Source organism: Macrobrachium rosenbergii, chromosome 51 (assembly GCF_040412425.1).
Source record: "Macrobrachium rosenbergii isolate ZJJX-2024 chromosome 51, ASM4041242v1, whole genome shotgun sequence".
Taxonomy (NCBI): domain Eukaryota; kingdom Metazoa; phylum Arthropoda; class Malacostraca; order Decapoda; family Palaemonidae; genus Macrobrachium; species Macrobrachium rosenbergii.
The window spans coordinates 30,714,456-30,725,682 of NC_089791.1; the positions used below are offsets into that span (position 1 = coordinate 30,714,456).

Genomic DNA, 11,227 nt, shown 5'->3' on the forward strand with positions numbered 1-11,227 from the left:
ATTTTTCTCCTTTTGGCATATAGCTAGTTTACCTTTGTCCTTACGTAGGCCAGTTCTCATGAGGCTTAAGAAAAAGTCACTTTAATAACAAAGTTGTCAGTTCTTTTACGTTCGTGTGACTTTTTTTTTTTTTGGTAAAGAATAATTACTAATGCTTAGCCCAGTTTCATTGTATAGCAAGGATAAATTCTTGTATATTTGATACCTTGAGCACAAATACTTTCCTTCAGAAAATTTAGAACATTTATTCTGATGTCCAATTATTTGGGGCTTACCAAGGTTTTTTTCCTTAGCTTCATTAGCAACCTTGCAGTTAAAAGGCACTGCCAACCTTGCAGTTAAAAGGCACTGCCAACCTTGCAGTTAAAAGGCACTGCCAACCTTGCAGTTAAAGGGCACTGCCAACCTTGCAGTTAAAGGGCACTGCCAACCTTGCAGTTAAAGGGCACTGCCAACCTTGCAGTTAAAGGGCACTGCCAACCTTGCAGTTAAAGGGCACTGCCAACCTTGCAGTTAAAAGGCACTAGCAACCTTGCAGTTAAAAGACATTAGCAACCTTGCAGTCCTGTCAATGGCAACCTTGTAATCATGTCAATGACAGCCTCGCCTTTCACTACTAGATACCTGTCCAACAATGGACATGTATCAATTCTCAGTATCATACTGGATCTGCAATAGGATGCCGCTGGATTTATCGAAGCTCCATTACAGAGGAAAATTTAATTTAAGCTTAATATCCAGAACGCTTACCAGAAGCTCTACTACTTTCAATCAGACATTACTTGCTTGCAGTGTTCAGTTGTCAGTCATTTCAATAAAACCTTTTGGTCCAGAGCAATTTCAAATATGAAAGACCATGACTTCAAAACATCCTTCCACACACACTAATCAAGGTTACCAACCAATGAAGGTTAATCAGTTCTTAATTGCAGCTTAAGTCAACAGGACTGACAGCTGTCAGCTAATTATAAATCCACAAAAATTTATCTAAAGTATGGTAAATACTTTACATTATGCAACTGATAAAGACCTAGCCCACCTGTGCACCCACCTGCTCACATTACTCAAGAAGCTGGTAATTAACTTTCCAGTTGTCTTACAACTACTTAAACTGACTTCCCCAAATTGGCTACATGAAAACTTCATTACAGAACCCCACACTATCGAGGCCCAAAACAAAAGCTAGCTTTTAATTTATAGCGTAGATTTCTTAACTAGGTAATTGCAGACTGGTAACCTTAATAGCTATAGTGTTTTCATTAGACCTTTCATGCACCAAGATCTTAAAAATTGCAATATTGAACCTTCAAGTACCTAGTATTTTAAAGTTACATATTAATGCCTCAGGTAAGCTTTAAGTCACAAATTTTCTGTTACCAGAAAATCTAAAAACTGCATCACAGCACCTTCATTCTAATGCTGCGTCCACACGATCGAGCTTTGTTCGACGAACTTTGTCCAGTGTGACGTCAAAGCGGGCAAACTTCTGACTTTGCTCGCCGTTTCTCCGCTTCTGACGTCACACGGACAAAGTTCGTCGAACAAAGCTCGATCGTGTGGACGCAGCTTTAGAATCAAGTCTGGGGCAACAAGACAATGCATTAGCCCATTTATAGACCTTGTTTTAAGTAGTATCCAACCTCTAGCTACTTAACGCTTAGTCCAGAATGACAATTGCAGACTTTTGTAAACCACCTTGCATTATCTGAATTAACTAGACTAAATTATTGGACACTAAAGTGCTTTGAAGCCATTTCTTTATTAATGAACACCTTAAACCTTACATTAATCACCCAATTCTTGATATTCTCAAACATCTGATACTGAAGTATCAGCAGCAAGTTAAGTCAGGTAAGGTAAAGCAAATGTGACATAACCAAATTTTATTCAAAATTTATTAAGTCCTGAGAACCGAATTTCAATTAATAGCATTTTACTTTGTAAAACGTTTTTTGCGCTCGTGTATTTTTGCAGTGTCAGAACTTTAGGGAATCTGCCTTCCCTGAAGGAACTACAGGGGAATCTGATTTCCCTGAAGAAACTACGGGACACTGCAGTGGAGCTGGGATTTGCATGATGAACTGATGGCTTGGGGTCAAGTCTCAAGTACGTTTCAGTGTTCCCATTGCCCCTTCAGACATGACATCACTGGATCAGCTTACAAGCAATGGATTAGGTCTCCGACGATTTTTAGTAGATAGCCAATCGTAGCCACATTAAAAATCCTCATGAGGTTCTCAGGACTCTCCACTCTTAGACAGGTCCCATGCATGCTGGGATTTGCCGGGCCCAGACTGCTGCTTCAATGACTGGAATGGACGGTAGCCAAATTCCCTTGTAGTTCCATCCATTCAACAGCCTCTGCCCTCTTCCTACAATTGAGGAAACCATTGACAAGTAAATATTCAAACGAGCAAAATCGCCTCAATTATGAATATTCAAGGCCAATACTAAAAATGAGCTCACATACAGGGAAAATAAAAGCCAAGTACTCGAAAAGCAAGCCATACTAGTTAATATAACCATATGTGAAAGACTACTGCAGGGCATTTATGATCAGTATGACAGCTTCAAGACAAGACTTCGGGACTGTCAGGACCATAAACATTTCCAGTACTGTCAGTATCCTCTCGTGCAGACAGCATGTGGTGGAACTCCAAGTGATACTGGAAAATATGGACAAAGTGCACTGCAATTTCATAGACTGGACTGCAAGATGCCAACCTAGTTTAAAAACCCCTGCAAAATAAATGGTATGACCCACTTAAAAAGAAACTTGGGTAATTACAAGTTACAGCTCTGCATGGAGATTTAGTTTAAAGAAATTCTATGACTAACTATACAGAAAAAGACTTATATGATGTAGTACAAGTTGGATAACTTTAGAAACTTACTGAATGAGAAATTTAGTTTTTTTACATTAATCCCTGAAGGGATGGTACTAAACATAGTAACCCTGTGGAAAAACAAAATACTGCATATTTCTCACACTATTTTGGTAAATTTCTCAAGTGGAATCACCTGTACTGCATGTACACCAGTCTCTGTACGGTTCAGTTTCAAAAATTTCATTAATGAACTATCTCCATGTGGAGATCTTAATCAGAATTACCGAAACGTTGATGGAAACACCAAGAAAATATTCCAGGAAGCATTTCAGCATATTAAAGATTGACACTAACTTACGTATAGACAAAGTGAGAACTTTCACATGTACTCAAGTTTGGCAAGGGAAAATGAACAACGGTGTACAGTACATGAAATACGTGAAACTATAGTGACTGTGCTTCAATATAACATTCTACGTCACTGTGTACAAAGTTTGTAATAAGTTCAGTAATTTTTGAATATTCTAATTCGCACACTGTACGTCGAATTACAGTGTCAAAAGTGGTACATATTTGACCTATCAAAACTTGAGCTATGAAGCCAAGCACTAGGGCACTTAAAACCATTCAGCAATTAAGAGTTGGAGTGGTTGGGCTGCAAGATCCGAGAATTGCACTGGAATGTGATCAGTCTGGAGTTCCCAGACCATAACTGACCTACCATAAACGCCCGAGAAATCCATAGAAATTGAAGCATGCCAAAAGTTTCTTAATACTAAGTCTATTGTGCGCAGCTAAGTTTCTTGACTTTCAAATGCCTATAACTTTGGTCCGTGGAGAGCGCTTTGTCAAAAGAGGGGTGTCTGGAGGGTGAAGCAGCGATATAGACTTGTGATTCTTTTAAAGTATGAGAAACTTCTAATAATTAAGGGCAATCTTTAAAGAAACTGCTAGCAACTTATGAAAAACTTAAATTAATCCTGTAACAAAGCTTTTCTCATGTGTTACCTAAACTGCGTTTACCCCAAGGGTAATGGTGAGGGCAATTGCTATTTTGAGTCAAGTGGCTCTGGGTCAATCGTTAAAATTTAAGAACCTCTGTACCTGAAATCGTGATGAACCTTTGCAAAGCGTAAAAAATAAACCGACCCCCTCAAATTAAAAAGAAAGCCATGCCTTACAATGATTTAAATATGAAGTCCAAAAATATTTACAATATTTAATGTCATTCCTGAGAGAGAGAGAGAGAGAGAGAGAGAGAGAGAGAGAGAGAGAGAGAGAGAGAGAGAGAGAGAGAGAGAGAGAAGAGATTAAGATTATAACAGGTCAAGATTGAAGGAAAGGCATCCACAATCCGTGAGTTACCTTCGAGAAATTGAAACATGTCAACAGTCAGGAGATTTGGCGGGGGGTGGGGGGATGGGGATGTCTGAGACATCAGTGGTTCACCTATAAGAAACTATCGGAGCGCTTAGTCTAAAACTAAACCGCACTCCTGATTGAGGAAAACCTCAAACGACGAGAAGCGACAGAAGAAACATGTGGAGGTTCCACACTGTAGAAAACAGTTTAGGTTTGACACTCCCTGTTGTACATGGCAGACAAAGTCCGCCATGTACAACTTAAAAGTCCAACTTTGCCTGAGGCAGCACAGCCACCTCGGCAAAGGTGGACTTCGGGGAGTGTCGTTTGAAAACAAATATAAATGAACAGCTACATAGCACAGTATCAGTTCTACTTTACAACCCTTAAATTAATCTAACTTTCAAGACAGCTCTATAATAAAACAAAAAAAGTTACACCATAAGTGAAAACTTTAAACCAGCTGAGCTGGACTAAGTGTTGGCCCCCCCTTTAAATATTTCAAAAGTTTTAAAATAATTTTCCAAAATTCACTTACAAATTTGCTAGTAAAAGTATTCTTCAACTGAGGTTACACACGCAAAATACACCAAGTATGATACTGTACTATTTTCATATTATAATGAACTATAAATTAAATCTCGAAGAGCTGCTTTGCGACACCAAGGTTAAGTAAGTACTTGTTAAAATAGGCCTAACTCAACACATCAACTGCTATTAATTCTCCTAACACCTATGAACAGTTCTCCGATCGAAACTGAAGTCATTAATACGGGTTACACTAATTGCAGTTTTACAGAAAGTTATGTTGGCAAATTACAGTTTTCCATACCAAAGTCAACACAGTTTTTTTCCCCTGAGTTCAGTAGCTTCAGCACAGAAGTTAATATTTCCTGCTAATTTTAAAGACAAAAGCTTTTAAACACTATTATGGTCTTAGTACGAAAATATATGAATTTAAGGGTATACGAACACAAGCCTCCCGTGACTAAAGGAATTCGCCTAGTTGGAAATATTCAAATCAAATATATTGAAACCAGCAAAAACCACGAAAACATTTTATCTGTGGTATAAAATTAAAACCTGACTCAAGTCATTAAATTTAATCGCTAAAATCAAAAGGGTATAAGTTATATCTCCCTACACCTATGAGACTTAAAGACTCCATCTGAAAACTCGCAAATGCTTATCCAAACTATGGTTAACTTGCATGGGATAAAACCACGAATCCTTAGATTCTAAAGTAAATAGCTTAAAAAGCCTCAAAACTAAAACAAGACCCCTTAAAAATGGTAATATATGTAAATAAATTACACACGAACTAAACTCCCTTTACATTAACTGACCTAGACCTATGGCTCGAACGCGCATCAAAATATAGCAAACTTACGTCACACCATCTGCTGCGAATTTGAAGTTTCTCGGTGACTACGGCTGGCAAGGTGAATCCATAATGAGTGCTGGAACGCCTATTATCAAGGTTCAACCTGCCGAAGATTCTCAAATTAGTTTTCTTGCGAGATTCAAAACCATTTTAACGTTTAACAAATTATCAAAATCTGTTGCAAATTGAACACGTGAAAACTCAATAATGCCTATGACTATACAGCTTACAAAGCATCGAGGTTTTAACTAAAGAACGTAGTTCTAAGATTAAAAATTACCTTCAAACGGAACAATAAGTACCATTAAACTAATCGCAAAATTTGCACGTGAAAATTTCAATCATGCTTAGGCCTATGCAGCATTTTAAAAACCAGAGGGTGGTTCAAACACACTAGGAAACCATACATAATTCTCCTGAGAGATTAAAAATCACATTCCACGTGAAAACTGAAACCATACCTTACTTAAAAAAGCTCGAGTTGGGTCCTAATTGACACTACAAAAAAACCTAATCCAAAAAGTTACGGAACACTTACGTATATATATTTACAAAATACACCAGCGGTTGTCTACAAAACCTAAACACTAGAATTTAGCCAATTCAAGAATCACCATCACAGAAAGGAGGAAAAACGAAAATATTACCAACAGGTAACAAAACTAAAAAAAAAAAAAAAAAAAAATGTACACTTACCAGCCACCTACGAAAGCACGGTCGGCCAAAACACTCAATGTAAAACACTACATCAAACAGCTCGCTAAACACACCACGCGAAATGACTATTCAGTGCGACTAGCACTCGCGAAGCCACCGCGAATATTCGCTAGTCGGGGATGACGGAGTTAGAGGAACTTCAGAAGAGGACCCACGGATTATTATTGCCGGTACTTTTCGCAGGGACCAGGACCCAAGCAACAGACAGGGGGCGCTGGTAGTACCGCTCAGATGCGCCGAAGGAAAGAATGGTGAAAATAAAATAAAATGTGCTTATTATTATTATTAGTATTATATTACTATTAGCGTGTGTGTGTATGTATGTGCGTTTGTGGCACTTGCACACACGTCACTATCTGTTCATATCTTTCAACATACTTTCCACTCTCCCCTAACGGTTGATTCATGGTGCAACTGCGAGGTTTACCTCCAGTTACAGCTTTCAAACTTTTTTAGTCTCTATTTCCGTTTCAGCCCTGAATGATCTCGTAAGTCCCAGCGCTTGGCCTTTGGCCTAAAATCTATTTCATATTCGACAGTACTGAGCAGCGGATTTTCATGGCGCGAACCTATTGGGTCACCAATTCGTTTAAGCAACGCCAGAGTGACTTTAGGAGAAAATAGGTGCAGAACTAGGTAACCTTGATTCAGAAGATGGCACGTAGGCCGTCTGCAGACGTCGCCTTCGAAACGAGTTGCAAAATGGACAACAATGCATGCATAGGAAGGTTGGGGTGTTACGTTGTACCTATTTTCAGAGACAAGGACGATTTTCCATAGGCTGCATATTCCTACCAGTATCCTGTTAAATAAATATACTTATATATTTTACATATTCTAATTATTTTTTTTTCCAATTTCTCGTTCAAGGTGTGAAGAATTGCAACCAATTATTTTCTATGTGACATCTCAGTTTTCGTCCACGACTCCTACCCAAGAAAGGAAGAAGACGGAGGAATCGGATTTTCCACAAACAACAGATGTTCACAGAGAGGAATTGTGGTTTCATTGACAATGCAATATAAAAAAATTCCCGGTAGGATTTGTTCGACAGTCGATTATCAGTTCGACAATTTTCAAGGTACACTGGCTAGTCAGTGCAAAGGCAAAGTTTGCTGGACCTTCACCTGAACCACATTTTAATTTTTGTGTGAGCCTACGTAAACATTCATATACTTAGTTTGGTTTGTCAACTTACATTTGCCTGATTTACGGCAATTAGCAAACAAGAATTATAAGCGAGAGCAGAAATATCTTCAAGTTTTCTATCTCTGAAAAACGAAATAAATAAAAATCGAATCGAAGTACGGTTTTCAATAGAAAATCTCATATAGTTTTCAGTGGTTTACAACGAAAGAACATGTCAGCGCTGCCAAACGCACGACGTCTTTCATCATGGGCAAAGTTTCAGTAGGTTTAATCAAAGGGGCGTCCACTTTGGCACTCCAAAATCCTGAATATCATTTATAAATTTGACTTATGATATCGTTTGTTACCAAAAACATTCAGTAAATCTAACATTTCGTTGCCATGTACGACAATTCCTTCTCAGCCGCATGAATCGTGGGTGAGAACGAGGTTTGTTTTCATAAACAAAAGTTTACTGACCGGTGTATATTTGTCCGGGTGGTATTGTTTACGAAGAATTAATCGTAACTTCCGCTGCAGAGTAACGTAATGCCGAGATTCAGTAAAAGACGCAGGTACTTGCAGGAGTCTGGGAGACGATTAGGTAAAATATACGGCGGTAAAAGAGCTAAAGCCCAGGCGCTCGCTGCTCTTCGAACATTAGAGGTAATGTTCAGAGGGAGGCAGTATGTTGTGATTTACTCGTAACTTCTGCCGCAGAATATCATAATGCCAAGAGTCAGTCAATGAAGGAGGTTCTTGCAAGAGCACGGAAGACAAGTGGCTATATGAAGGAGAGAAAAACAAAGAGCAAACGCTCTCTCCCCTTCGTGGGTATGGTAGAGAGAGTGAGATGCGGGCAGCGAATAGCGATCCACGTGTTGCGGAGCGGGTTCTGGATTGCGTCATGTCATGTTTCTCATGCCACTCGGAACTACGTTATTTATTATGTTCCGGAGTGTATTTAGGCCTTTCCTAATTTGACATAAAGACCAGAATGACTTTTTAATTTTTTGTTTAGTCTTAGTAAAACTGAGAGGTACCGATAAAAAGTGACAGATGTCGAATTTTAATTTCTTGCGAATTTCTCAATGGGAAACATTCTACTGATGACAGCCGTATGAAATTATGCAATAGTCTTGCCTCTAAAATCGGTAACAAGACTTGGTAAATGGGGGTCACTCGCATGACATTGGCGTTTTACTTGCTCAGTGCAACTTACTGAATATATAAAAACGAAATATTTTTCAACCAGTCCGTTTTTCATACATCATTTTCCCTACTGTGTGTTACAACAACAACAACTCGTTGCTGGCAACGAGGTTAAGTTCAATGTCACTGACTGGAGCAGTGCTCTTCCCACAGTTGGTCTGAGAGGTTACCCCGCCACTCTATATTTTTCAGGTGATTTTTGCTCGTTTCGTTAATATTTACCTACCATGCCTCGTGTCAGTGCATATAAAAGATCACTTCAAGCCAGGGGACGATATGCATCCCGTGTTAAACAGAGAACCTTGTACGAAAGACGTCTTGAAATTTCATGTTCTCTTTACGAGGACTGAAGAGTAAGGTGAGTTTAATGAGGTGTACCGGTAGGTGTGTGTGGGTCGTCTTGCAAAACAACCAACTTGGTCTTTCTGCCGTTATTCTTTCGTTTGTGGAAGGTGTGGAAAAGTACTTCTTGGGAAAAAGGAACGGAAGGGGAAAGGGTTTTGGGAATAAATACAGTCAGCTTTCATAATGCTACAGTAAGTGCATAACACATTTTTTTCTGTGTTGAATGGACAGTTCAACAGGGCATCAGAAATGAATTATTTGAGGGTATTTTATATAAAACATGTTTTCTAAAGTTCTTTATTGATAAATATGTTTTTGCTTGAAAATGTTCATCCCTGAGTTTATTATTTAAGTATCAATTAACCTAGATCCTAACAACTTTTTTGCTTTATGTTGGATTTTTAAGAATGAAAAAAATATTAATCTACATGCAATCTATAAGCATGTCCATTGTGCATTTTCTTTTCTGTACATATTTTTAAATAAAAAAAATTCCATCTTAAATACCTTTTTGTGTATAAAAATCAACTCTAACTCCAATAATATTATCATGAGAAACGAAGATAAAGGAAACTGCTATAAACTGAGACAGAAGTAGTTATATTATATACACACATATATGTACAGATTTTAAGATTTGAAGTTTACGCTGTGCTTGATATAGTTGTTATTAATTGATTTCTCATTATTGGAATTATAGCATTACAGTGTATCAGCTGTTTACATCATTATATAAAATTTGAAGACCTAACTTTTATATAACAACTACAACTGATTAATGCTTGTAATACGTCTTTCTTACCAGACTTGTAGCTACCGGAGGATCCTTTGCTTCCCTTGTTATCCAGTTTAGTGGTGGAGAGGCCACAGTACACAACATTGTCAAAGAAACAAGTATTGCTGTATGAAAAAACGCTGCAGCCACTTTATGTGCCAGTACCAAATGTGTTGTCTCACATGTACATTTCAGCTCAGCAGCCTCTCCTCACAGAGCGTCTATTGTACCACGATCTTGGTGGCTACGAGCAGTAGGGTCATATACAGTAGGGTGCTCTCGAACCAAAGTTATTTAAACTCCAGTTGCATGATGATCGTAACCACTGCAGACTTGCATAGACAAATGAAACAACTGGTCCAGCCCTGTGCGTGACTGGACTTGAGAATCGAGTTGACTCTGGTCTGCTCGTCTGGTGTGAATGGTTTCTGCATGCAGTACAGATGAATGTAATCTGGAGTGTTAACCTGAGATGAGTAATGCTTGACTTGATTTGTCTGATGGAAATGCAGCCATAAGATTCTGAGAATACCAGAAGTGTTTTAAAGTTATCCAAGATTCCTGGAAAAGATAAGAAACATGTTTGACTGAGAAGTCTCGGCGAATTTCAGATTTAGTACTTATAGCTTCTGCTCAGTGCAGGTTCTTGAAGTTACCTGCTAAAAGTAAAAAAGAAACTAGTTCCTCAAGTACAGTGTGTAGTAGTTAAGGAAAGTTTTCATTTTGTTACCAATGACTGAGTAAATATTTTGTATTTTCTTATTAAGTTGTTTTTGTGATATATCCTAGTAAAAAGTGGTACATTCAAGTTTAGAAGTGGTCACTGGGCTGCCTGATCATGATACTCACCTGTGAGGAAAGCTAAATCCCTAAGAAGCAAAATAGATTTCGGCAATTGCCCCATTTGCAGGGATGGGCGTGTGTTAACCAGTGGTTACGAGTTTTGTTTATCTAGTTATGTAAACCTTTGTGTGCTGAAGAGGCTAGAAGAGAGGCCTATGGAACAGCTGGGATTTTCCCAGTTTGCCCAAAAAATGCTGAAAGCTATATATATCCATTTTTCTTTTTCCGACTTCACGGCATATACATTTTTGGAGCTTTTTTCATAATTTATGATCAAGAATAAAGAAAATAAACTATATACAGCAACCGTATAGGCAAGTATGAGTATGATTGCTGGGCTAGGTGACGACAAAGTAAGGAAGCATGCGAGTGATGCCTCAGGCTGTTTATGGGGGTAAGCTGTCATTTGTCTAGGATTTTTTTTTTCAGGATGAACTACCATTTTCAATAAAAGAAAAATGTCATGGAAAGTAATTATTATTTAAGGGGACTAGTATCTTCTGTAGGATAATGGCAGGAGATTATTATTTTATGGTTGACTGTGCACGCCATTGTTTGATTCTCTCAAGATAATTGGCTGCTCTTCATGCATTTACTCACCAAATATCTTCTCAATCTTTTACATGCACACAC

General features: G+C 38.3%; 1 long non-coding RNA gene across 1 annotated transcript; it reads right to left on the reverse strand.

The window, feature by feature from the left end:
* Window positions 1-1,868: 1,868 nt before the first annotated feature.
* On the reverse strand, window positions 1,869-6,426 carry LOC136833261 (uncharacterized). Its single transcript, XR_010851395.1, has 3 exons — window positions 6,271-6,426; window positions 5,581-5,677; window positions 1,869-2,372 (listed from the first exon to the last, which is right to left on the reverse strand). It is a non-coding gene; the product is annotated as an uncharacterized lncRNA (long non-coding RNA).
* Window positions 6,427-11,227: the final 4,801 nt, after the last annotated feature.